At 43.0% G+C, this 25,573-nt stretch overlaps 1 long non-coding RNA gene across 1 annotated transcript in view; it reads right to left on the bottom strand.

Annotated features, from left to right (window-relative positions):
- Positions 1 to 8,256: 8,256 nt before the first annotated feature.
- LOC130588798 (uncharacterized) overlaps positions 8,257 to 25,573 on the bottom strand; it is a 43,219-nt gene continuing 25,902 nt past the window's right edge. The window contains exons 2-3 of the long non-coding RNA XR_008967027.1: positions 22,575 to 22,733; positions 8,257 to 10,064 (exon numbers count right to left, since the gene is read on the bottom strand). This is a non-coding gene — a long non-coding RNA (uncharacterized LOC130588798). The remainder of the gene's footprint in view (positions 10,065 to 22,574; positions 22,734 to 25,573) is intronic.

Below are 25,573 nucleotides of genomic sequence, written 5' to 3' on the forward strand. Positions count from 1 at the left end.
AGGTGGTCAATGCAATTTAAGRAGCATTTGAGTAATGCCATCAACATGGTTTAACTTTTTTAGYCCTGAATTAGTCAGTCAATGGAACTAGAAGATCACTGCAGGTCCCTTCCTGCTGTAAAAGTCTATTCCCCTGTTCCCTAGAATTGTGACTAATGTCCTTATGGGAGACACAGTGGAGGCTTTCAGTGCTGTTTGGAAGACAAATGCCTGGTTACTGCCCTGGTAGGAAGTTCCCTGGGAGCRTTCCAGACAGCAGCTATTTCTTCAGACTTTTGGATCTGAAGAAAGTGAGTCTCACATCTTCTGGAAGCAGGCAAGAGGAGAWTTGAAACACAGTTGCTCTTCCTTTCTCATTTCTGTCATACTAGCTCCCTAACTCAAGGCTCAAGCCCAGGTAAACAGCTGTGTCACATGCAGGGTGTGTGGTATTTATAGTTAACTGCTGTGGCATCTAATAATATGGAGCATCAAACCTGTGAGCTGTGTGTGCAGGCTTGAGGTACTTCTGCTGTTGCTGTTTGTGTCAACACAGGTCAGCAAATGATTTTTCTGAGATGTGACAGTTTCATGTTTGGGTTTACGAGGTGTCAAAGATGTCAGTCACTGTGACCAGTCACAGCACATCATGCTGATAATATTTATGTCTAATGCCGGCCAGTGTCACCTCTTGCTTGTAGAGCTTTAGGGCAGTTCTTTGCAAATAAGTGGGTGAGTAGTGATCACTGGTAAGTAGTGATCACTGGCAGAGGGGAGGCAGAGGAACAAAGCAGCAGAGGGGGCAGGACAGGGATAATACCACCAGATGGACAATCTTATACTCTGCTGACCAGAGAAATACCCTGACCTGGCTACGATAAAGTGGATATCTATAAATGATATCACTGAGCCATGTTTCAGGCTCCTGGCTGCCACTTGACTCTTTATGAAGAAGGTGAAAGCTACAGTCTCCAATGTCATACATGGCCATCAGTTGTGTTCACCTGGATGTATTTTAACTGCATCAGGACCCATAGCCATAATTGCACTTGCATTAATTTTGCTCACAAACRACCTGTCGGAAATCAAGTGGCCTTTACCACGTAAATCTTCAGTGACTGTGGCAACTACACCTGCAAATTAGGAGTTTGAATTTATAAAGCTGCCCTATTTTGTTTGCTCACATTTTCCTTAGTCAGCAAACTAGCTGTTTTTGATGCATGAGGAGTGCACGCAACACCTGGTAAATCCATGAACTGCTGTCAACCCTGGACATCTCTGGCACACCAGATACCCAGGGCTCAACTTAGAGCACGCCAGCACAGCTGTGGGACAGCTGCAGACCACTTCTTGTGCCCTCTCATGACACTTTAAAACAGTAGCAAAGCTGGTTTTTTTTTTTTTTTTTTTTTTTTTTTTTTTTTTTTTTTTTTTTTTTTTTTGTTTTAAACTCTGAAAGAAGTGGGGCCATGAAAACAGAGCCTTTGCAAACTTTTGTGAGATAAACTCTGAAAGAAGTGGGGCCATGAAAACAGAGCCTTTGCAAACTCTCCAAACTCTGCTGGTAGCGTACAGCATCACTCATAGATTGTCTCTGCAATGAACCAGACTCTCACAAAGGCAGATGTTCTGCTTCCATTGTCCAACACTGAAAAAAAAAGAAGAAAAGCACCATTAAAAGAATGTGATGAACACGAGAGGCAGGGCATGTTGAATTAATTTTTAAGGTATTGGCCATATGGTCATTTCCATTTCAGAAAACTTGTGTTCAGAAGGATCCCAAGTGCATGCACAGACAAAACGAAYGATAAATGAGCATCTGCTTGCCTAAAACCCAGTGTTTGACATAGTTTGTTTTCCTAAGAAATTGAAACACATCTTGGCAGTCTCCATCCCATTCCAGAASGGGTCTAGTATCTCCTCCTTTCACTTTGATTAAATGTTTGCTTTGATAAAATACTTAGTAATATGATTTTTTTCAAGTTAACTCATTCACAGAAGAGACTTGACTAATGGAGAAGGATGGAGGAGGATTTATACTTTAGGGGGCCCCTCTCATTTATTTACTCTTTGTCCAGGCAGTCAAGGAGGCTTACGAGTTTCCCAAGAAACAGGTTACTTTAAGGAGAAGAGATTACCGTTCAATTAAAGTTGATCAAAAAAATCTCTCCTCTGGTTTTATATCATCCTAATGGACAACTGAAATGTCCACAAGTACTGCCAAGAAATTGCCCATTAATCTCTGAAGTGCTGCAGGTGTGTTTCTTAAAACAAAGGGTGTCCTGTTTGAAAAGGCTGGAATTGCCACTAATACACCCAAGGGCTGCCAYGCATTTCAAGCTTCCTCCTTCAGCTGCTCGGTGTGCGTGGCTGGCTGTTGTGTGCCTTTCAGAGTTTCCCCACAGGTAGGCTCCCAACAGCAATAATTAACGAAAAAAAAAAAGCTAATCACACTACATTCCCAAGGGTTTCTAATATAGCATGAAAAGCCTATTGGAATGCACTAATGGTTTTTCTATTTTAAAAGGAAACTGGTTATTTGGCCCAGCCCAGCAATATGAAAATTCAGTGGACAAGGAGGAATTTTGTGAATAAACARTGAGAAGTATTTCATTTGGCATCAGCAAGCAGAACACTGGAGAAGCAGCCATTTGGTGAAATATGGTATTTATGCTACTTTGACATTGCACTTTGTTTAAATACATTAAGATAATTTAACCACATCTGTAAGAGGCCAAAATGCTTGCTGTTCAGCCTTTCCTCATCTGCCAAATGTGTGGCCTTGTGTGCAATTTCAAAGGGAGGTCAGAGGAAAAGGCGCCAACTGTGCTGCCTAGCTGGATAGCTTTCATTTGGATGCCTAAGAACCAGGGAAATGGTGCAAAGACTTGTGCTGGCTTCAGGAAGCCCTGATTTGGTCCTTGGGTGCCACAGCTCAGTATAAAACACTAGTGAAACCCAACAGCATTTACATTGAATCCACTTCTGGTTTTCTGCCACCACAAAATTAAATGAGATCTGATAGTCTTCTAAAAGATCCTCTCTTTGAAAAGATTAGTTTCTATCCTTCCTACTCTATACGAACATGGTATTGTTTTGAAAAGCAGGATGGTTTTCAATAGGAGGAAAGCCTGTGTACTGGGTTATTATTTATATCAAGAAATAATAGTTCCAGCGTGCCAGGGTGCGTTACAAAAATTGACTATTGAAATGGACAGGATAGAATTTGCTTATGCAAAACATTCTAATCATTTTTTCCACCCAGAAATGTAAAAAAGAAGTCTGAACTCTGCACTGTGACTTGCTATATAAATAATATAATGGTGCTACCAGCAGGGTTACATTCCCCTTGTTCAGGGAAGGCCAACTCAACATGAGCTGAGTGCTGCACCAAAGGACTGAGAAAAGACTTAGAAATATGAAATTTCTCTCAACTCTGACATGCTTTAAGCTCTCATCCTTAAACAATTGCTAAACAGATGACAAAGAGGAGCAAAGCAGCACAACAGTTCAGTAGGACCACTGCCTTTGCAGAAAGGTTTTGCTGCAAGTATTCGATGTAGCTGGACTGTGAAATGGTTCAAGGAAACTCCTTAGACTGTGTCAGCAGCCTCAGCAAAACCCACACAGAGCTGGACACCTCATCTCAGCCATGAGACAGGAGCTTCATTAGATGGACAGCTGTGACTGCAAGGCTGAGCTTCCCTCTCCTGCTCAGGCAGGCAGGAATGGGTGAGGAGAACTCATGTGAACCTCTGCACCTGACCACGATCAGTCCTTACTGGATCAGCAAAAGTCATCCAGACTCAATGTTGAGTGAAAGCAGAATGCAATGCACAGAAAACCGAGTGTATTCTGCAGTATCCTCTGAAGAATCTGTATTCCATGGAAAGCACAGCTGAAAAAATGAGAATACGGGCAGAATCAAGTATGTGGCACAAAGGGAGCAAGGAAAACCAGAGATGTCCTGTGCACTACCCACTTCACAGCCTTTCCTAGCTTTCTCACTGGTTTCCTTTTCTAGCTGGAAACTTCTCATGCTTAGTTACCAGCTGAAGCCACATAGCAAAACATATGTGTAATTCATTCGTGCATATAGAGCTAATTACATGCTCCACTGGTTGGCTAAAGGAATTCACACATCCCACCAGCCAAATAGTTTTGGACCAAGGAGCTGAAAAGCTGAGGAGTCAGTATTACACTAGCTAAAATTTTCAGTGAAAGCATGACTGAGAAAGGAAAAAACACACACATCCAGGAAAAGTTTGAATGCCCCTCAGAAATGAACCATCTGAGCAAGTTCGTTACAGATGATGTCCATATGGGATTTCGCAGGCAGGTGTGAACTTGCTCTGTCTGCATTCAGAGCTGGCTGAGCACAAGGAAGCCTTGGACAAGTGAGGTCATTAACTTGGGCTGTGCATGCTGTTAACACAGCCACGCAGCTCCTCAGCTGGGGCACAGGGAGACCTTCTTTATGCCTGCCTGTGTAGCAAATATTCACACAAGGGCATCCGCCTTTCACACTGGCACTTCTTTGCAGAGAGAATGGGGCTTTGTTTAAGAGCCGCCAACTATTCAGTGCCGGAGAGACCAAGAATGAATTCAGACACGATCCTATTGTATGCAGCCCGCTGATTGTTGTTTGTCTAAATAGTCAATAATTGCATAAAGTCACAGCTAAGTGACCAGGCTAAGACTTTTTTCAGAAGGCCAAAGGTCTAAAGTCAGCTACTAAATACATATGCAAGYGGTTCAAAAAGACAGCTCGGTTTCCAGAGCAGCCAAGCCTCCCAGCTCTTCTCAGAACTARTTTAGATGTGCAGCCTTAGTGAGAACCATCTTTCAGGTGTGTGGCTGTGGGTGTCAGGCAGCCTGAAGTAGACATCAGCATTGGCACATTTTGGTGGCAAGTCGGTGTGATGTGATTGGTACCTGTAGGATGTCAGCCTTTGGGAGCTGTATGAAGGAATTTATATTCCAGCCTTGTTGCTTTATGTCTGGCTGCCAGATTCTGACTTGGGTTTTGTCTTTGCCTCCTCCTCCCCCACCCTCCATTTCAATTCCTTTCGACTGCTTTCACCCTGCTGTGGTCTTTGACCCGCTCTCGTCCCTCCTGGTTTCTTCSTTGAGAACACGCTCTTGCAGGGAAAGGAAGACAGAGTGAAACATTAGACTGCATGTTACGATGATTAAAAGGCATGTAAGAAAACCAAGACTGTCATTTTAATCTCTCTCTAATGTTCATTGGCATGTCTTTGAGATAGGGTACCGTGCTGACAATAGTGATGGACAGGGTGTGAGATTGGCCCCTTGAACCCAGGGGCCTCCCAGGAATGGATCATGTCTAGACCTGGTTTGCATCAAGGGCCAAACCGGATAAGCTGATTAGCCAATTAGAAATAGTTCAGCTAGTGGAGTAGAGGGACCAAAGAGAGCTGAAACTGGAGGTCATGTGGACATCACAATTGATTAATAACCCCGTGGTGATGTGGAAGCTGGGAGGGGCTGGCACTGAAGTGGGAGGAGGAGTCCCAAGTACAAAACCAGAAGATGAACAGGAGATATTTTCATGTGTTTGTGGTTTCTCTTGCTAGAACCTGACCAAGAGGAATGATCAGACATCAACCCAAAATGTGGAGAATGGCGGTATTTGATCTCCCACCAAAATATTTCTAGCAAGCCCTTTAAATGTCACATGCAAAAGTCTCATTCTAGAGCTTCCAYTTCCCATCTTTACCAGAGTATTTATTTTAGTTCACTTTATTACTACCAGTCCCTACTATATATGGATACTACTGACACTAAATATGGTTTTCATCATGACACTCCTAGAATGTTCTATTGTGGGCACCATTAGTCAGGGATAATGTGAATCATAGGAATTTAAAATTACTTACTTGGAACATCGTTGAAAGCCAAACACAACCAATGCAGAGGTGATAGCTTCAAATAAATGAAAGAAAGACAATTCTGAATTCCATTTGGAAAGATACCACCTCTGCATCACCAGTGCTCTAAATCCAGGTCTTGCTCAATTAAAGGTGATCAGGCTGCTGCTTGCTCTCTTGATTCCTAAGACCATGATGTTCCCAGAGGTGTGCCTCACTGGCAGAGCAGTGTTATCCCTCCTTGCTGCCTTCCACACTGGGAAGGCACGAGGAAAGATGGTCCCTCAGCACTGCRGGATGTGCTCCTCTGCATTCTGTGCAGAGCTTCTGCCTGTTCAGTCCACCTGGAGACAGGAAGGTGGCACAGGGGTGAAAGGCAGGGCCTGTGTGTGTTCACAGGTGGGAGCAGGTGCTGATGTGCTGCCCTGTGTCTCGCTCCTGCCCTGATCCCTGCTCACATCAGCTTTTCAGGGAGAGAGGGGAAAGCTGTGATCTGCCCTGGTGAACTGCAGCCCAGTGGGTGCCTTCCAACCAGGCATACCTGAGGCATTCAGGGGCTGTCAAACAAGACGTTGTCAAACATCCCCAAGTGACAGAGAACAACAGGCTCCTGATGCAGTGGGAATATCCATTTTGACCATGTAGGAACAATGTCTGATTTTTTTTTAAAGAGGGGGCATGCCCCAAGTTTACTTAGATTCAAGACAGAATAGAAGTGGACAACACCCTTAAGCTTCCTTGTTTAAGATACTGCTTTATCTCTGGTTCATAGGCCACAGTTATGCATTCAGACCATTTTGGGAGGCTGTCCAAGGCTTTCTATACAAACAATGCTCCTTAACTAAAGATCTATGTCTACAGACTTTCCAGAGAAGAAATCTCTTTTCAAGAAAACTTCTTCCACTTTTCTGACCAGCAGGAAAATCTTCTTAATAATGTCTGATCTGCATTTCTCCTGTTGCATTTACATCCTTCAGTTCTCAGTCTGGGAGAAGARGCAATTTCCTTCTTCTCTGTGGAAGTTTGTTTTATCTAAAATTTATTTCATTCCTCTTCCACTGTTAAACAGCCTCCATGCAAACTTCTTCTGCAATTCCCATTTTCCAGACTTCTGCACTGCTATGTTGGTTCTGTCCTGCCTTCCTCCATACACCCTGTGTCTTTTAAGAAGTGCGGTGCACAAAACAAAACTATGTATTGCCCCTGAGGCCCTACCAGTGCTGAGTAGAATGTATCAWCTAAGATCTATTCACATTTATATATTCCAGGATAATATTTGACATTTTCACAGAAGTATGATGCAGCTGGCTCATTTGACAACTCCTTCTGTGATCTGCCAGAATTCTTCCCAGTCTTTTTTTGTGCAAAATTTCTAAAAATTGTCATTATGGGCTTATGCTGATGATTATTCCTGTCTAAGTGTATGTATTGTGTGGGTTCTTATTGAATTGCCTCCTATTTAACTTCTTTTTCAGACCATTCCTCCAGTCTGGCAAGATCATTTTGAATTCTAATCCTGTCCTGTACCAGACTCACAAGTAATCCCTGCCTGGTGTCATCTGTAAATTTAATAAACATTTTCAATATTCCATCATGAGGTCATTAGCAAAAATATTCAACACTAATTCCAGATGGTCTCTTACATTTCTGGGCAACACCGAATGTGTTGAAGTATTCCCATGACTGACAATTCCCTCCATTTGTGTTATTGCTGAGAACTTTGGATCTGGGCTGTGTGGTCACCAAGGTTGGGAAAAACTCTTGCATGTAGATGAAGTGAGCATTCYTGCTGGCGTGGCATGCTACATCCCCATCCAACTTAAGGAATGGAAAGAGCTGCGCATCTTTCTAGTCTATAGGAAATAGATCAAATYCTGCTTAATAAGACAGGCACTTTCCCCTTCATCTTCACTTATTTCTAGTGATGTATTTATGTCCTCAACTCACCCCTATTATTGAAATCTCATTCTTCAAATGAGGCAAATGTAATTTTAAGGCAACTGCTTTTAATTTAGACAGTCACTACTCATGACTTCTGAAAGCAAATGCTGGGTTGAAAGACTTCAAAGTAGTATCTTAAGCACCAGTATCCACAAAAAGAATAAAATAATATTTGAGCCTCAAAAAACCTCACTTTTTTAGCTATGGCATGATGTTTCAAGAAAAGGACAATATACAGGGAGTCAAAACCACATGGCCAGTACATGCTCGCACAGACTTCATAGCAAACTAGAAGATTTGAAAACTAAGAAGGAAAATGCTTTTTGTCACATTGCCACAGAAGAAAAGAGAAAATGATGCATCAGTCTTAGATGCTGGCATAGTAATGAAAGCAGCATGGTGAAATCAGTATTTTTTTAATCAATTTTTTTAATTAATGGGAGTTTTAATATAGGATCAAACTTACAGCTTCACTGAAATCACAGACATGGTCAGATCACTCATATGACTGGAATGCTGACAGATGCTACTTGTTCAAGGAGAATGGACAGCAGAGATATAAAAGAGGTGTCACTGTGACCCTTGTCTATAAACTTGTTCTGAAATCCAGAAGACAGATGGAGTTGGCCTTGCTGAAAGTATGCAAAGGTGGAAATAGGATGCCATTGTCAGAATTTGCTGGAGTCTGTTAAAGGGCATCCATTCATGAAGATTAGGTGTATGAGGCTCTTTGAGAGTAACTAACAAAGATATCTGAAGCACAGGTCTTGTGGGAAGTGGAAGCTACATTTAGAGACATTTGTTGAACAAATGAATTCAGTAGCTTAAAAAATTTTCAGCACCTTTATGTCACAGAGTTATCACAACCTTTGTTTGTATTCAGAAGACCCAGAAAGGAATTAAAGGAAAAAGTCCTCTGGGTTTGAGTCTTAGCACAAGGGAGGAGCAGTGTAGGAAAGGGAAGGTGGAAGGCAAGAGTAACCATGAAARGTAGCTTTCATGGTCTTTGGAGAGGCAAGGCAGAAGAGAACCCAAACCAATGGGTTTCAGCTAGACAGACCTCAATATGCTGGGGAAAATGCAAAAAAACAGAGGGCTTTGGGAGAGTTCCCCAAAGAAACAGTGCTAAAGGCTGAYGTTTAGATGCAGAAAAAAAGACTATAAATGAAAAACACTCACTTCTCTTCATTGATCTCAAAGACAATAAGGAACCACAACAAGTAGAAGCAAAACCAGATGTCCAAGGATGAGTATGAACAYAGCCATGTAAAGCAAGGTCTGGAAACTTGAAATTAAATTAGCAAGAGACAACAAAGGTAACAGAATTCAATCATTGATTAAAAAGAAGATGGAGGAAAATGTTAGCTCATTACTCCATGAAGAGGAAAGATAATGGGGAGATTACAATGAGCAGATCAAAGTGTTTCACATSTTTTWTAATTGCATCTAAAATGGCCAAATRTGAGGATGCAATTAGCACAGCCAAYCCAACAAAAAATAGGTAAGATTTAAGGCTAAGTAGAAAAAGTACAGCCTTGGGAGTATTTAGGAAAACAAGATTTTGCACACAGAGGAAAAGGTTTTACCATGCATCTCAACAAAACATGTGACTCCAGATGGTTTTAAAATGTTGTAGAAATGGTCTGAAAAAAGCAGGTGGGATGACAGCAAGACCAATGGATTAAGTTCAGGTAGACTCTGGAGTTGCACATGTAGTAAATTTTATAATGCTAAAAATGCAGAAGGATATTTTGATTAGAAAGGAATCTCTTTGAAAAAGGGATTTGTGCATTAGCTGAATGTGAAAYAGCAATGATGGACTGGTGTGGAAAAGGCAAATTATTGTATGTGTACAAACAGAAATTCAAGCCTTCACATCATGAAAAGTGATACTACACTCTACTTAGTAGTGAGAAGGCTTCACTGAAATTTTATTCCTTAAACTTACAGAGGCACTGCCACAAAAAAAGAAGAGCTGCCCGAAATGTAGAAAATGCTCTCTATGAAAAAAGACTAAAAGAATCAGGGTTGTGTAAGGAAAATTGAAGGAGAAATGGTAACTTACTTTCAGCAAGCAAATGGTTGTTGAAAATAAAAAGGAACTGMTGTTTTAATTGTACAGACATAGGAAATTATCAGGTCTATATTGCTACATGAAAAGTAATTTCTGCAKTTAAAAATTTTTCCAGTAGCAGGTRTAGGYTGCTTGAGAAAGATACRAAGTAGCCATCTCATAATGTCTTCAGGACCAATCTGCAAATAAAGCATACATTTATTAGTAATGGTATGGTCAATCTTGCTTTAGGACAGAAAAAGTCTATAATATTTTGAGCCTCTCTCCCACTCAACTTGTTCAGTCACATCCCTGAACAAAGGCAATATATGAGGCATCAAGTCCTATGCCTGGAAAGGATGCTTGAAAGTCATGTACTTCCACAGAGGTGCCCCATCACATCCAACTGGGAGTAGATATGGCAGCAGAACTATAAGAACAAAAGGAAATTGTATTCTTTTCAGAGGCCAGGAGTCTGCTGAGCTCCTTGGCCATTCAAATTTCCTGACTACCACATGGTTTCTTCAAGACCATTCCTAAACCCTTGCTGTGTGCAGGTACCTACATCCTTATCCTTGCCTGCACAAGACCTCTGACTTCCTCCAGTCTATCCTCTGGCCACCTTTTCAGGGCAAGACAAGCCAAAATTCAGGGTCTCCTCTTTGTGCTGCACTCATCCAAGCCATAAAAAAAATCTAGAGTCAGAAGGGAACAAAATAAACAGGGCAGGCAGCTGTTAGACAGCTGCATCAAGCTTTCTGACCCTTGTTATATATCCATTTGTTTTGTTTGTATATAGTGCTGTACAAAAAAGGCTAACTGGTGGCACTTTGAAGGGAAATTTTTCTATTACTCATCTTCTAACTTAACATGATTTTCTCTTTATTTATTTAGCTTTCCACTCTCACTTGAGTTTGCAATAATTTAGTGCAGATGTTGTATCTTTCTGTAATTTATTAATATTAACTTGCTTTTCCCTCCCTTTTCTGTAAATGTTTTTCAAACGTTCACACTATGACTGTGTGATTTCCCTTGCTTGTCTCCAAGCAAAGGAGCTGAAAGCTTGCAAGAAGAGAATGTGCTGGAGGCATTCTGTCAGCTGCACTACTGCAAGAAGCCAGAAGCAAAAGGCCACCCAAGGAAGGGAAGTGGGCAATGAGCTCACCCCAGTCAGTGCGTACAGGAAGGCTTTCATGCCCAGCAAGGGTGTAGAGTCATGCAGGAAAGATGTAGAGAACAGGGGGAACTGTTGATTTTAGGCAGGAGATGGGTAGCTTCTCCTTGGGACCCTCAGCTGACTCATGTTCCCTGCTTTGAGAAGAGGTGGACTTCTGGTGTTTACAGAGACAGTGGGAGAATGACCATCTTCAAAAGGTCACTGAGGAGGCATCCAGTCACTGATTGACTCAGCAATAGTGGCAAAGAGCAGATGTGGCACTGTCCTGTGTGCCTGGTTTGAGACAGAAGCACAATGGGTCAGCAAAGTTTTGCCCTGATTATGCATTTGCCCGCCTCCTGAGCAAGGACTTCAAATGGCCCAGCCTCAGAGAGGGACCCAGAACTGCCATTCACTTTTGCTCAAAGGAYAAATGTCACAAGCAGTTCATTCAAAAGAGCAGCTGGAAGATGAAGCTGCCCACACTCTAACTGAGGTTTATAACGGTGATGAGTGTGCAAGACAGAGAGCTGCACATAGTCATTTGCCTTCCATGGGAAGGTTTGCCCCATATCTTCCAGCATCTGGAGGGAAGCCTAGCTGCCAAACTTAAGAGTAGTCTGCCTGGCAGACAGGAGGGAGGAAGGCCCTGCTCCCCAGGATCTTTTGATTCATGACTGGGAATATGCTGTGCATTGAACAATAATTAAGAAGAAAGCAGAGAAGGCAAGAAGAAGAGAAAAGAAAAAACAGAATCCAAAGCACAAATCAGGATCTATCTACAGCACCAGGCTGTCCCCAGACAACCCCCTATCTGAAAGACAGCAAGAACAGTCAAGAGTGCAACATACTGATGTTCAACTCTTCCAGCAAGGTAAATGTAACTCTTCAGGTGTCTCTCTGAGGGGATGCAGAAGGGGAAACACCTGTTCAAAAGAAGTTTCCTTGGATGAACAAGATGGGGAGGCACCAAGAGGTGGATTCTGACCCAAGTTTCTGCTAGACACCTGTTAGGTGGCAGCAGACTAGCAGAARTTTTTGGAGTCCATCAGCTGCTTGTTCTTCACGTCCCTGACTGCGCAGCTTGTGGTCATTGGTGCTTCATGGAGATCAGTGGCGTTTCCAGCACCRCCTGCACAGGACGGACACACAATATCCAGCACACCCAGAAGCTTAAGGAAAAAAAGTTTCCATGACCCTAGAACACTGCAAATATATTTTGGAGCTATTGAATGCATCAAGAGGCTCAGAATGACATTTTCTGAAATGTTTTTAATACTCCTYATATTATTTGAACATGGATCACCCTGGGTAAAGCATTCTTGGATGTCTTCTACTGGGTTTCCAGTGGAGGCATCCAAAACCTTAGTGTTACCTTAGACAAGTGAGAATTAGAATCCAGCTAGGAGTGGAGAAAACTTTTTCCATTCCTTTGTGTTTACCTGCTTCTCTCCACRCTATGTGGGCCTGTACAGGAGCAGTCCAGCATGATAAATCAGCTCCAAGAAGGGAAAGTATTTCCAAATGTAGGAGAAACAGGAAGCTACACAAATTCTTTTCCTCCTAGCACTCGGAACAATTGGAATGGGGTATGCTGTGAAATGAGGATGTGGTTGTGCTGCAGTCACACATCTCATGGCTGGCCAGGCTGAGCCCTGGAACCRTGAACACTATTCTACACCCACCTGCTCCATTTGACTGAGCAGAGGAGCCAGCTGTCCTGCTTTCAGGAGGTAATATACTTCTGGATGTGCATAGTCCCATTTCCCCAGACTACGTGGTGATCAAGATGCCGAAAAATTCATGGTGGATAAAAGGGAGAAAAGTTCAGAAGGCTGCAAAGTTATCATCAGGTACTTCATGGTCCTTTGCAAAGCAAAATCACTTTTTGGGACTGCAGTGCTGGGGAGTAAGGCTGTATTCCCTTTTTCCTCCTCCTCRAAGCTGCTTCACCTAGACCTGAGTGGTAGGGCTATCATCCTGGCTTCACAGATCTCCTTTAGGTTTCTYATCCTCTCTTTCTGCTTGACACACATGACATTTTTGTCCATGTTTTGATGCTGCCACTGCCTGCTCCCTTCTGTGACSATGTGGGATGTGTTCTCCTAACAGTATGGGGTCCCTTCAGCTGACTACAGTGAATTTTTCACTTGGTGGGCATAACCTGATGGTTATAGAGCAAAACATCTGCATTTATTTCCCAGCCATCCTTCCTTGTGCTCTGTTGATATAGATTATTTCCTRTAGGTACAAAGAGCAAAGCTTTGTTTTTGATGCCCACAGAAGTCATTCATGGTCTCCACTCCACTGGATGAAGCGAACAGTGCCAGCCCAAACCCCCATCCGCTGTCTGGGATGTGAGCCCCATGGGGAGTGGAGGCCCACAGCCTCAGTGGGTGCCTGCTGCTGTATCTTCATGAGGTCAGTGGAGCAACAGGCTTGCACACTCACTGTGAGCGTGGCCCTGCAGGGCAGGGGTGATAAAGTAAACAACAGGAGGGAAATTTGAGTGACAGCGATATCTGTTTTGGCTCTTCCACAGAMGTGCTAGCAGAGAATGAAACAGATATTCCAAGGCATTTTGCTCCTCTCTGTCCCAGCTCATTTCTTATCCTTACAAAGGCAGTTAGCAAGCCCAAATTGGCCTAACAGTCCATTAGGATGCGATCTGCTCCAAGCCGCCCACAATGCAAAATATTTGAAAGCTCAGATAAAACTTTTGCTCCATTTTCCATCTCTGTGAGATGGGGGGTGTGCAATGTGGGGAGTGTGATGCCACACTCAGGGCCAAGTATGATACATGATGGCACAAAACCAAACCAACAGAGAAGTAGTGCTGATCCTGCCCCACCAGCTAAGTTCTTCTCTTTGGAGTTTACTCTGGAAAAAACAACACTGTAACTTGCTTATGAAGCTGGTTATTTGAAAATGATGGTTTGAAACTTGGGTGGCTTCTGGGGAAACATGCTGAAGAAAAAGCGAAGCTGGTTTTTGTGCAGAGGATGTCAGGGGATGAAGAAATAGTATAAGGAATTTCACCCCCAAAAAAAAAAAAAACCCAACAAAAAAGAAGCAGAAGATGTTTTGTAAATTGCTAGGATAAAACTGTCTCCACAAGGGAAAACAGATAACAGGAAACAGAGGACAAGRCAAAATGAAAATGAAGGATCTGGGTAACATCACTGAGTTGCATGATGCCCCTCCAGGACCTACTTCAGAGCTGATTAGAACTGATGGATGACTTCCCACTGACCTCAGTGGACCAGGTCCTGTTTCTCAAAAATCCTCTTCCTAAGGAAGAGGATCCTTTCCTAATCTGCTTCCTAAGCAGAGGAAAGGTGGTGATGTAGAGCTCCCACATAGATGAGAAGTGTGAAGCAACACAGAGAGYTAGGGATTGCAGAGACCTGAATGGACCTTCTAGTTTTCCAAGCAATACAATATTCTGTGCTAGACAGCAKTGTCTTCTTGTCACTGCAGGAAAGTTTCCATATCCAAACAGTATCTAGGGACTGTGAAGTCCCGGACAAGCCAAACCCATGCCCTGGCTTCAGAGGTTCAGCAATGGATCCACATAAARGAGCAAGCCAAAGTGCCCACTTAGAGAGGTGGCAGACACCAGTAAGAAGCAAGCCAGTGTCACTGTTTGGGTGAAACTACCCTGGTGAAGTGGGGGTCAGTGTTCAAGTTTTCAAGCCTTTCTCTTTCAGAGCAGTTTAGGTCTGTGGTCTTACAGCCTCCATCCACAACTGCTTTATTCTGCAAGGGTCTAAAACACTGCTCCAAGCTTGAAAACAATGTTTAGAGAGACTTGTCTTCAATACAGACAGACAGCACAAGAACATTTTAGTCAGGAGCAGCCTGAATTCTTTGTGAAGAAAGRATTTCTTCACTTTTCAGATGGGTGGGATGGGGAAGTGTCTGCTTACATGTCCAAATCACAGGATTAAAAGCTCTACCTCCCAGGAACACACAATCAAACCTTAGTCTGTCCTGCAGGACCCTGAAGACTTACTGGGAGGTAAGGGAATTAGAAAGGCTTTAGAATCTAGACTCCAGCCTGCTCCATGTGGACATGATTGATTAGACCCAAATTTTCTTTCAAGCTCCAGTCTGGCCTGATTGCACTTGGCCTAATGTTCCCTCTTCTGACAGTCATGCAGTATCATGGGAGTGGCTGTACTTCAGAGACTAATAATTCCCACAGATATACAGTCCACTGTAATCACTCATGTATACAGCACTGTAAATTTRTGTAATGAACTGCAACAGCAGGCCGTTAGCGAGGGGATTTTGGTGTCACAGCTAGGGTAAGATAAAAGTATGGGCAAGAGGAAACATGCACAGTGAGGTGYGGCCGTGAAGGGCTTTTTGCATTATACAATGGGTGAGCATTATTTATGATGCTAGAACACAGTCTAAACAGTTACAATCAAATCCTCTGAAGTACTCAATCTGCCTTTGGCCATGTGGGTCTTAATGATTATTCAGGGTGAGCCACCCTCAGTACAGCAAGCTGTGGGGTTTTTATGGTTTCTCAGGATCTTCTTTTGAGGATGAAAAAATATCCAAGGATCCAGACTTCCTAGGATCTCAGAATTACCATCTGAACTGGCAGAAGCACAAAGAGGAGATTGAAGCTGCCCAGATGCTGGAACTTAATTAGGCATGAATTAATTAGCCTTGCTTGAAAAGTCAAGAAAATACTATATTCAGCAGGGCTTGGGATGTTTTTATTTTTCCTCTTGCTGAATAAGAGCCAATAGCAGGACAAGGAAGGACAAGACAAAGAGGGCCATTAGAACAATGTAGCAGAAGTTATCTCATAACGGAACTGATGATAAGGAAGGCGCAACTTTGTTTTCTTTTGCAAAAATCTCTGGGAGCCTTCATGCGACAAACCCGCACAACTATTTCACCTACACGGGTAATGCTGTCACACCACCATCTGTATTTGACTGCCACCGTGACAGATGGACACCAAGTCCTACTGTATTGCTGATCCCACAAAGCCCTTAAGCAATCTGATATTGATAATGTGGCAAGGCTAATCACTTAATAATAGGACTCCCTGCAAACCAGACACCTCCACCACACGCCGTGGGAGGAGAAGATGCTTTGCATACATCATCCTATCAGCTGAGTTTATTATTCTTGCATTCAAGATAAACTGCAGCAGCCAAATGCTGGCCTGTATAAATTCCAGCCTCAGGAGTCCAGCAGGCACAAGGCTCCTTGTTAAACACACACACACATGCATAAATCCAGACGGGTAAATAATGCGACATCTTTCTATTCCCAGCAGATCTTTCAAGGGCTGATGTTTTCTTTATTACCTGGGGTGGTCCTCAGACCAGCTGTATAAACCAGGGATAAGGAGTGAGTGCATGGRCTGTGCAGAGACAACAGGCAGGAGAGATTTCTGGCCACATGCAGACCTTGCTGCTTTGTGCTAATAAAGCTTTGTTGCATGTCATTTAAACAGACACCAGGCAAACAAGCTTTGAGCTTCAGAGTCTTTATCTCTTCTGTTTACCTCTCCCCAGGATTCACCAGTATATCTGTTAGGCAAAGAACATAGGCATCTAAGAGGCACAGAAGGGATATAAAACCTTYTGAGCTCAAGCCAAAGCCTTCTTAATGGGTTTGCTGAAGAAAATAATTCCTGCCTGTAAAACATCTGTATTGGTCCCTACTGGGGAYGATGACCCAGCAAAACTGCAGGTATGGGCAGGAGGCTCACTCCTACCTTTCCAGCAGAAAGGATCCTCAAAACGAACAGAACATTCTCTCAATCCTCTTTTTGAATGTATTTAGCTTCTCAGTCATTCCGGTTAGGTTGTGCAAACAAGGTGGCTGACTTGGCATTGTGACTAATTACAGAACTCCCAAGGAGTGGAAAAGAACAAAACCTTTCCTCAAAAGTTTCTTGCCACTGATTAAAATAACARAGAAAAAGAAATCTGGCAGAGTGTGACTGGCTTCAGGAACACTCCTGTAAGCCTGAGCCAGAAGTGACATCCTCTGTCACTGACTGGGGTGGGTTCTGAGGCTGGGTATTAAGAACAGGTCCAGGTCCATGGTCCAGGAAGAGTCTAGCTACCCAGTTCACCCTTAAGAGTTTAAGAGCAAGGTTTATTCTCCTTACAGGAAACTGTCTTGGAYAGCACCAGGAACCAGCACATGAGCAGTGTACAGAGCCACTACTACCACAGTAGGCCCTAGTATGACTTTAAGGAAAGAGTTTTTGAGTTTCCAGTTTCCCCTCATGCGCCAGGTTAAAGCAGATTGTGGAATCTCCCTCATACTTCCCTCTGTCAGTATCAGGGATCCCTGGTCCATGCAGGAACATGTGAGAAATCACCAGTGCACTGCCATGGGCTCTTCCCATCCTCTCTGAGCTCTTTCTGACTGACACAGAGAGGAAAAGACTTCCATTCTTCATTTTCCCAAGTGTCAAACCTAATGCTATCTGCTGAGATATTGGATGCACAAATGAACCAATCCTTCCAATTCATTCTAAGAGATCAGTAGCTCTTATCACTGTTAAAAAATGAAAACCAAAACAGTTTCAAGGATACCAACCTATGGGAGCAGAAGGGTGAGGTGTTTTTTCTCCCCAAACCCACGAGAAGCAGCAGCAGACCCCAGGTCTCATGCCTGGAGAAAACAACTCTTGTCAGTGCAGCCTCTACCAAATTTCCAGGCTCAAAGATCTCAGGAAGCAAAATTCTTTATGCTTATTGAAACAGTTTTCTATCTTCTCTCTTTTTGCCAGTGTAATCATAAATAAAAGATCTTGGTGAAAGGGGTTGACTCAGCCTATAAGTAAACTAAAACTGAAACTGTAAAGTGCCCCAGTGAAATGAAAGCAGCATGGAGATGATGTGCCAGACTTTGGAGCATCTGAAACTGAGCAAGAGATGTGGCTCATTATAAGAAAAATGAGGGTGTCTAAGCAAGATGAGAGAAGAAGGGCTTAAAAACTTTTTCTATTCCCTTAGATCAGCCCTTCCTCTCAGCAATCCTCTCCCCACCCTGCCCTTTCCACTATAGGGGAGTACCATTCATTTCTGAAGAGTTGAGATTTGTCCCAATGTACCACCAGAAAGTAAAGTACAGGGGGTTATGCACTGCCCATTTCTTTATGCAAGCTTTTTACAGCAGTCCTAGAAAGATGCCTCAGGGGAAACACAGCTCCTTCTAGAGTTCAGCAATGTGAGGGAAATCTCACAAAGTGATATCTCTGTTAAGGGCTGCCAGCAGGATGCTGTTCTCGGGAGATACCTTGGAAATGCTTTGCAGCTTTTCCCATCTGCTGCTCTGCTCCTGGCCAGAGATTAGAGCTGTGGAAAATGCTTCTCTAACCAAACCCTAGATGGGCTGGAAAATCAAACTAATGCTGGTTTGATTTTCCACGAGAACCTAGAAAATCCGATCCCAAGCCCCATAACATGTTCAAGCCTATGCTTTTTTTTTAATTCCACTCTTGGCAGCTCATGAGGTGAATGGCAGATTTCATGCAGTGYCTCATTCTGCTTATAACTTTCAATMCATGGATGTCACGGGCATGCTGCCTGTTCCAGTTTTTCAGCTGTGTGTTGATCCCACCATTTTTGCTGCAGAAATTTTCATCTTCTTTTTTGACTATATGTATCAGCAGCTGCATGACCAGATCTCACAGTGCTCATAGCTAACTTCCCCTATGGATGCACACACATTTCTGTTCTCCCAGAAAAAGTCAACGGAACCTTTTACAACCTGGCCTCACCATCCCACCCTCACATAAAAAATGGRTGGTCCCATGCTGAAAAGGCCAGGAGAAACTCCCCAAAACACAGCAGAAGTTTGCTATTTCCAGTTTTGCAATTCCAGGTGTAATCAGCTGGTTGCCTCTATTTTCAGTTCCTGATTTCTCAGGAACTGAAATAATTCCTTCTACTTTTGTACAAGAGGTACAATGTACTTTTCTTGTACAGGGCAAGGGTTGAAGTGCCATCTTTGTGGCAGCCTGTCACCTCCTCTTGGTCCAAGTGCTGTGATAGGACCTTTCATGAGCAGAGGTGCAATTGCCCTTCCCCTGAGCTGTGTACATACTGCAAGTGTGAACTGGATCCCATTGCTCTGCTGAAATACCAGGCATCACAAACTGAATGAGTAAGTGCATGACTGGCATTTTAAACATTCTCTTCTATGTTTTTGTAACAGAAAGCGGCAAAAGTGGGGAGGAGGATCTACAGAAGCTTCTGCTTTTTGGCTTTCATGTTACTCAAGTTCTTCTGTAGAATCTTRAGCTCTCTTCTTTCAATGACATTTGTTGGAGGCTGATGCTTAATTGGGTCAGACAGACCTTTCTGACATAACAATGAACTCAGTCCAGCTATCCTGGGAGGCACTATCCATGGCAGGGATGCTAGGCAGGGTCTAGGAGGGAGGGAACACGYCAGACAGACATGACTTCAGACTGGCCCATCATTTTTGACCATTACACAGAGGCTGGAAGCAGAGTGAAACCTGGAGCTAGAAGAAGGAGAGCTTTGCTGCAGCACGCCCACTGCTCAGGAGCCATCTCATCTGCAGCAGGAGCCGTGAAGTACATAGTTCATAGATGAATGATGGAATTCTCCTGTCTGGTCATTTGGTGAAAGCAAGTSCTGACCCTGGATAGCATTTTAGCCCTCTCTGCAGAGCCCCTGGTTATGGCAGTGAGTGGGTGCCTTTGCCTTCAGCACGATCCCAATGTCCTTGTGGTGCTGGATGCTCTGCAGCCACCTCAGTGGCTGCCTCTTGCCCCCAAAGGGAGTTGAGCTGTGTGGTGTCTGCCACCCACTGCACATCCGYCCCCCTTTCCCAGGCTGGCATTTGTCAGCTTTGCCTCTCAGCATGCAATGCCTGGCAGTGAGTCACCACTCCTGGGAAGACAATGGTTTGTGCCTTGACCACAGGAGCTCCAGGATCTGCTCTGGGTGGGATCGAGATGCTGGGAATGGGGGAAGTCCCCATCACCTTCTCCGCAGTGGGAGCTTCCTTCACAAGGATAATGCTGCCTATTGCACCAAGAGAGCCAAGAAATCCCTTGACCAACCCATCCAAAGACAGGAAGCAGAAACCTAAAGATCCTAACCACCTCTGTGGGGAAGCCTGCTTGTCTTTTACCCCAGGTGCAGGGAGAAGGGTTCAAGCAGCAAATTTCTGGGCAGATTTTGTTTTGCTTCTCTAGTATTTTCCCAGATGTGACAAGAACCACCAAGAACCATTTCCTAAATGTGTGGGATAGTTGTTTATTTGAAGAAGTGATTCTTTTCTATGTGACCAGGGTTCTTTTTTAAAATGATTTTGAAAAAGACGTTATCCTTATAAGCAATAAATATGTGGCAACCATTTCAAAAGAACTTGGTCTGGGCCCTTTCTGATAGGGGCTTTATATAACCCTTTATGTTTTCAATCTAATATGTATAATATAATACAGTTAAATATCTATTATTTAACTGTAATAAAAGTTAAATAATGAAGTTAAATATGTATTCACAATCTGTGTTCAAAATTACATAGATATTTCTTCATGCCTTTATATTAAACTTTTCTAGCTGCCTTTCAACGTAAGGCAGCCAATAAATAATGGAAGGCTGATGGCATAAAGTATTCTTTCAAAGAATTTTAAAAAATATTATTACCAATATTACAGCATGAGAGAAGCACCCATAGGTGTAATACACTGTTTTTCATTCAAAAACTCCCCACAATGTTGAGGAGGAGACAGACAATTATTTAGGCAAATCAAAGCTTCACCCAAAGCACAAAGCCTGTTCACAGGGTGAAGTGTGGCTGTAACAGCAGCACTTTGTGCTGAACTTGACCTCTCCCAACCAGCGYTTTCCCTTGCTTCCTATTTGCTTGCTTATTTTCAGAGCTCCATGAAAATATTTTTTAGCTTGGTATCTTGACAGAACAATGTTCATGCAATTATTGGTGTTTAGCAGCTCCACACCCTCCCAGGTTCTGATCCTGGCAGCAGAGAAAAAGGAACTTCAAGAGACCTTGAATTTCTACCTGCTTTGTAAAAATAGGCATCTAGTTAAGGAAAATATAAAAAAAAAAAAGGTCATCTTTCTCTGGATAAAGGTTCTGGGAGGAATTTGGACATATTGGTAAATATCAAAGAATTCCCAAAGGACAGAGTTATGGTAAAGGGACTAATAAATTTTACTTCTTACATAATTACTTGACCTTGGTGTCATCACTTTCAATRACTCTCTTCAGGATGCAGAGCCCTGTGGAATCACTCTGTTGGCAGCTATCATCCACCTCAAAACACTGAAAGCTGCTGAAAGGCTAAGTGAGGTCCTGCACTGATGCAGATCCTACAGTTCCTGACTCCATCACAGGCTCTTTGTGTGATCTCAGCACAGAGACRTTTCTCTTCCTGCCTCCTCTCAGCATTCAGATACAAGATAATAAATCGACTTCCCACTCATCCTGTGAGAGGCTTATTTGGACAACTTCTTTTTCTTGTCAGGTGAGAACCCATTGCTGCTGAGGCAACAGAGCATATTGGGAGCCAGACTGCAAAAGGGATGCTGAGGACAGCATGGGTCTCAGGTGCATCTGCCCTGTGCCCTTGAGGGAAGCAGAGAGCAGGCTTCTAAGGTAGGGAGGCCATGGGAGCAGATAGGCAGGATACACTGGGGCTTCTGGGGTGCTTTGGTGCTTTGGTGCTTCATTTTCACTTTCAGCCAGCTACCAGCAGCCAGCATGGCGAGCTGTGCTCCCCCAGCTGCAAAGTAAACACGTGTGAGAGAACAACAGGGRTGTGTTTCCACTACATAGCCAAGTACAGTAGACTCCAGAGGATAAAAATACCCAGTGGAAAAACACGTGGGTTTAAGTAAAACTTTAACCATCAGGGGTTGCCTAGCCAGCAACATGTGTATCTTTCACAGGCTCTCCTGCTTGCAGAGAGCTTTGAAGCTCCTTTGGAAAACTGCAGCTCTTTTTGATTAGTGGCTTCTCCACCCCAACCTCTGAAAATYACACCATAGGTCTGCTTCAGATTATAAACTCATTCAATGGAGAAAGACATAAGGAAGCATGGGCAGCCCATGAGGCAGGGAGAMCCCACAGCATCCCCTGTACAATCTCCCCCAAAAGTAGTTCCTGAGTCGCTGGGGGTCCAGCTGAGATAAACTTATCCCAGAGCAGAGATTATCATGTCCATCCTTCCATCCCAGAACAACACAGAAAGGTGGAGTCTAGCAGGTGATGCACAGCGCTGTGGAGCCCAAAGGAGTGACCACGTCATTTCTGAGCTCTCCTGCAAACTGGGCAGCACGGCAAAGCCCTGGCACTCACTGAGGGTTTTGGGTGGGAGCAGCAGACTGAAGGCAATGGCTCCAGCCCAGGGTGACTCCCATGGCATTACCGAAATGAATGGAATTGCACCCGCCGAATTACACCCACTCAGACTACAATGGGCTGAGCCACTGCTTGAACAAAACACTCCAGCATGTGCTTAAATTTAAGCATATGAGTAAACAATTTCAGGGCAAATACTTACATGCTTGAGTGCATGCCAGGTAGGTGTTGTTCTCAGCAGCACACACTTGGGGTGAATTGGTGCCATTTTTTTACATGGTCATGTTTCTGACTATATCCAGAAAGAAGAGAAACTTTCCACTGGCTGTGGGCCAACAGGCACTTCAGGTATGTGTAAGGTCTTAAAAAAAAAAGTCTTCTTTAATCTTATCTGTCTCATTATCACCCTGACATTTGCTTTGGCTTTGAGTTTAATTACCTCTTGAATTGAACAAAGGTACGGATAGGGCTGAGATAATAAGAAGCCAGTAAAGCTGATGTATGTAGGTAATAGGGCCTCCCTGAAGGTGTTAGTCCATGCAAGCTGACCCCCAGTTATGAGAAAGAAAAGCCGATAAGGGAGAAAGCAATTAATCAATCATTCAGGAAACCGGGGGATGTGTAAAGAGGTGTCTGATGTTTGCATCTTAGCTGCCACCTGGGCTGGTACAAACACAGCAGACCCCATTTAGATAAATACCTGTGCATCAGGGCACAACCAAGCAAACAAAGGGAAGCRCTGGGGGAAAAAAAGAGAGATGGAATAAACAAGGGAAATAAATATATTACCATGAAAGTCAGTGCTCAGAGTGAAAACGTGCACAATAGAAGGATACATTATCAGTCACCAGAAGCAGAGATCAAGACCTCCATATGCCCCAGGTGCTCTGTACACAAAGTAATTAAGTTTCAGTCTCAGAAACACTTCAGTCCAGTTAGACAAAGGTGGGAAGGGGAAAGCAGGAACATAACTTGTCTAACAACCTGTGTGAGCAGCAAGGACTAGAAACAGGATTAAGAGATTGTGCTTTCTGGGTACTTCGTGAGTGAAGGCTGGACCAGACTTACAGCCACACAGAGAATGTCTGCACCATTGGTCTCTTACAGAGACCCTCCTGTTCTAGAACAATTGTATTCTGACTTTTGGAGGCTTCTGACCSAACAGGACACAAATCCCAGTTTTTWAGGAGCTCTTYCTTCTCATTCTGTTTCTCCACTGGGTTCCTGCTGGCTAAACAGAAGGGATGGGTGACTGGGAACTACACAGTAGGAGGTGGCATAGTTCATACTCCAAGACCACATTTGCAACAACTCTTTAAAAATGCTGAAGAGTCAAGTAGTCTRTTAGTCTGAGATGCTATCCATGTACAATGTTTCCACTATGATCTGAGCRCAAAATAAGGTTGTGGTGCCCATTCAAAATCCACACCTGAATGAGAAAATATAATTTTGAGACTGCACTGTGGAAAAATCCCGCTGACATTTTTGCTTTATCAAACAAATGAAAGAGAAACATAATCTTGTCAAAATARAACATTAATTTCATTTTGATTTCATCAGCTTGACCCATGTTACAGCATGCTTTGGAGTCAAAACAGTAAGACTAATATGCCATGATCCGTCATAATATTATGGCATGGAAACCTAATAGACAAAACTCAAAGACTTTTATATAGTGTGATAAAAGTCAAAACAAATGTTTCAATASGCTGGAATTTCTTGTGCCTTCTTTGAAAACACTGTGAGAACCGACACCTTCTCACTGACCATGTCGAGGGTATTGRAGCACTCAAAAAAATTTCCTGAAAAACAAGTTGTAGGGAAACAAAGAGGTAAAATATTTTAAAGCATATGAGTGATAGAATGGAGAATTCTTTTGGATCAGGAGGCAGTTTTRCCATAGCAGACTGCATTACACCTAAAACACATTTTATTACTTAAAGCTAGGTAAAGACTTGCCACAGGTAAACCAATTGAAATGGCTCAGATTCAGTCCTTCAGGATGGATCCACAACAAACACTTGTCCAAGTAGGTAGGTACAAGACATTTACCAAGGATTCAGTGGACTGTGAACAAGGCATTTCATAAAGGTATTGCTGAACCCTGAGCAGAAATGGGGGCAATGGTCTTCCCTGGRCTCATGCAGCAGCTCTTAGCTGTGTGAGCTGCAAACTGATTGACAGTTGTAAGGGTGTCCTTCTCACCTCATCATCTACCCTCTTTGAGCAACACCACGTGTTTCCTGTGGTGTAGCCATAGTGTTCACATTCAACTGATGGAAATTTGGGTGAAAAGCTATGCATTTTATTTTGTCTTTGTTTATTTTCCTCCATTTTTGATTTCCTGCATGTTGCCTGGCCTGGGTGCTATCTGGCTTACAGGTTGAGTAATGCTGCTCCAGATTATGGAGGACCCTGGAGAGATATTCCCATTTATTGCCCTGTTGTCGTAGGGATGAAAGAAGTGGGTTTTACTCATGAYTGCCCTTAAAAGAGTCCTTTTGATTAGAACAACCTGCACATCCAGCTATACTAACATAGAACTTACAGAATATTTTTTCTTCTAGAAATCCTTAGTTCTGGTTTTAAGGTGTAGTTTGTCTTTGAACACCCTCTTTTTCCTGACAAGTGAAACAGCTTTAAACCTTTTGCAACATTACAGCTGAAATTGTACTGCTGCTGCAACACAACCTGGATTTTACTCCCCTTCAGGTTTTTCATCACAGTCTTTTGGATGGAAATTAGAATCTGCACCTCCTAGGCTTACAACATGCTGACCCCAGGGAAAGTAGATGCAGGCACCTGTGCACTGAAGGCTGGCTGAGAGCACTGGGAACACCAGACAGTAAGGCAGAAATGTGACTGGATGAAGCCCATAGTGCAGTGAGTGGCTCTATATCTATATCTATATCTATATCTATATCTATATCTATATCTATATCTACATCTGTATCTGTATCTATATCTATATCTACATCTACATCTGTATCTGTATCTATATCTATATCTACATCTATATATCTATCTATATCTATATCTATACATCTATATCTATATCTATATCTATATCTATATCATCTATATCATCTATATCATCTATATCATCTATATCATCTAAATCTATATCTAATCTATATATCTAGATCTCTGTATCTATATCTATATCTATATCATCTATATCATCTATATCTGTATCTATAT

The sequence above is a fragment of the Malurus melanocephalus genome, unplaced genomic scaffold (genome assembly GCF_030028575.1).
Source record: "Malurus melanocephalus ecotype Western Australia unplaced genomic scaffold, MMel_1.1 scaffold_19, whole genome shotgun sequence".
Classification (NCBI taxonomy): Eukaryota; Metazoa; Chordata; class Aves; order Passeriformes; family Maluridae; genus Malurus; species Malurus melanocephalus.